The 2,978-nt window shown below is 49.1% G+C and overlaps 1 pseudogene; it reads left to right on the forward strand.

Moving 5' to 3' along the window:
- The window catches only part of LOC102769578, a 21,115-nt pseudogene extending 18,842 nt beyond the window's left edge, over nt 1-2,273 (forward strand).
- The last annotated feature ends 705 nt before the right edge of the window (nt 2,274-2,978 follow it).

Here is a 2,978-nt window from a genome sequence, read left to right on the forward strand (position 1 = left end):
TTGGATGCCTTTTATTTTTGTTTCTTGTCTAATTGCTATGGCTAGCACTTCCAGAACTATGTCAAATAGGTATGGTGAAAGTGGGCATCTCTGTCCTGTTCCTGTACTTAGGTGAAATGATTTTAATTTTTTCCCATTGAGTATGATGTTGGCTGTAGGTTTGTCATATAAGGCTTTTATTATTTGAACCCTCATGCACTGCTGGTGGGAATGCAGACTGGTGCAGCCACTGTGGAGCACAGTATGGAGTTTCATCAGAAAAACTGAAAATGGAACTCCGATTTGACCCAGTAATCCCATTTATAGGAATATATCCCAAGAAAGTAGACACACCAATCAGAAAGGACATATGCACCCCTATGTTCATGGCAGCTCAATTTACAAAGCTAAGATTTGGAAACAGACTAAGTGCCCATCACAGATGAGTGGATTAAAAAACTTCGGTACATCTACACTATGGAATACTATGCTGCTGTAAAAGGAAGGAACTCCTACCATTTGCAACAGCATGGATGGAGCTGGAGAGCATTATACTAAGCGAAATAAGTCAGTCAGAGAAAGATAAATATTACATGATCTCACTCACTTGTGAAATATTATGAACAACATAAACTGATGAACAAAAACAGAACCAGATTCATAGAAGCATCAAATAGACTGTCCAACCTATGAGGGAAGGCAGTGGGTGAGGAGGTAAGAGATCAACAAAAGGACTTGTATGCATGAATATGAGCATAACCAATGGACACAGTGGGGGTGGAGGGTGAGGGGTTTGGGGCAGCCAGGGAGAGGTCAGTGGGGGAAAAAGGAGACTTATGTAATACATGCTGTATAATGAAAGGCTAATATGCAAATCCACTCAACAGAGGAACAACCAGTGGCTATGACCCGCACTGCTGTAGCCAACCGCAGATCTGGACTTGCTCCCAATTGCCGCCCGCCCCTCTAGCCTGAGCTCAGGCATTGAGCATCTGCCTCCTCCACCCATTCACTTGGTCTCCAGGGGACTGAGACCTCCAGCGGGTGAGCGGGGTCCACACCTACAGCACCCTGGACCAGAAGGCCTGCAAGGTCAACCTGGCCAATTTCACCCACGGCAAGTGCTCCACTCTCATCATGACTGACCTGCTGGCCTGGCACCTGGGCATCCTGCTGCTGGACAATGTCATTACCGCCAAGCTCTTACTGCACCATGTGGGTCGTGTGGCCCGGGCTGGCCAAGTGGCACAGCCTACTCCTTGGTGGCCCCAGATGAGGTCCCCTACCAGCTGGGCCTGCACCTGCTCCTGGGCTGTGCCCTCACTCTCGCTGGCCCCCACAAGGAGCCCACAGGTGTGGACGGAGTGCTGGGCCAGGTGCCACAGAGTGTGGTGATGATTAGGACTGCGGCCTGCAAAATGGCCTGCAGAACACCCTGGAGACATCGCTGGTGCTGCGGGGCCTGGGCCGCATGGCCGACAATGCCCAGCAGCAGTTAGTGTGCTCGCAGCCGACGTCCTCGCCAGAGTCCATCAAAGGGGACAAGGAGCTGGACCTCGTGGGGCTGGGCCTGCACCCCTTCTTCAGCTCGAACTTTGAGGAGAAGGAGCTGCAGCAGCTGAGGCTGGTGGATGGTATCAAGCAGTACCACTGGGGGTGACCATCTTTGAGATCAGCGCCTCTAGCCGGGACCTGAGCAGCCAGGTGATGCGGGCCAAGGAGCAGAAAGACTGCAAGGCCATCGCCAGCTTCTAGCAGGGCCGGCAGGAGCGGCAGGAGGGCCTGGCTGGCCCAGTCTCCAGGAGGAGGAGGAGGAGGCAGGAGAGTGCGTGGAGGACGTCTTCACAGAGGTCGTGGGCCAGAAATGGCAGCAGCCAGGACCTGAGCCGGAGCCAAGAGGCAGAAGGAGGAGGCCCGACCACTGGACCCGGATTTCTATGTCCCTATGGGCCTAAGGACTTCGACAGCGAACGGGGCCTGAGCGTTGGTGAGGACGGGGCGCCTTTGAGCAGCAGGTGGCCGGCAGCTGTCCTGGACCTGATGGGGGATGAGGCCCAGAACCTGACGAGGGCCGGCAGCAGCTCAAGTGGGACCAGAAGAAGAAGCAGTTTGTGGGACAGTCAGGACAGGAGAACAAGAAGATCAAGACAGAAAGTGGTCGCTACATCAACAGCTCCTACAAGTGGGACCTCTACCAGAAGTAGAAGCAGAAACAGAAAATCTCCATATGCTCAACGCCTGAGCCCGAGCGGTATGCCAGCAGTCGGCCCTGTCAGGGCGCTGTTTCGGCCTGATGCGGTAGGGGCATGTGCAGGAGGCAACCACTTGTGTCTTTCTCACATCCATGTTTTTCTCTCTATCTCTCGCCTTCCCTTCTACTCTAAAAATCAATGAAAAATGTCCTCAGGTGAGGATTAACAAAAAAACAAAATATGCATACATACATACATATACAAAAATACATGAATATTGGGGGACTAGGGGGTGGGGTCCCACAGGTGCACGAAATTTGTGGACTGGGCCTCTAGTTAAACAATAAAGAACTTAAATAAAAAATAATAATAATAATAAATTAAAGGAAGAATGAGATGAAAAGAAAAAAAATATAACCTGGTTGCTTAAGAGGAAAGAAAAGAAAATATGAATCATGACACTTAATAACATCTGTAGAGAAAATATACTTTTGCATTTTTGTGTTTTCTTATGGCTATGTTCCATGATTAAGGATGGTGAAATTTAACTGAAAGCACCAGTCAGGTGAACCCTTTGTATAGGGAGCAAAGACAATATAGCAACATAAATCCAAGGAGATTTGAGAATATTCATACCAAGGGTTATTAACCAGTTTATGCCACTATCTTTTTAAAAATAATTTGATTGATAACTATAGACACTCTTCCCAGAAGAATACACATGCATATACTCATACACATATTTGCATTTTATTATTGATTAAGGTATTACATATGTGTCCTTTCCCCCCATTGCCCCCCCCCACT

This window comes from Myotis davidii, unplaced genomic scaffold (genome assembly GCF_000327345.1).
Source record: "Myotis davidii unplaced genomic scaffold, ASM32734v1 scaffold488, whole genome shotgun sequence".
Lineage (NCBI taxonomy): Eukaryota > Metazoa > Chordata > Mammalia > Chiroptera > Vespertilionidae > Myotis > Myotis davidii.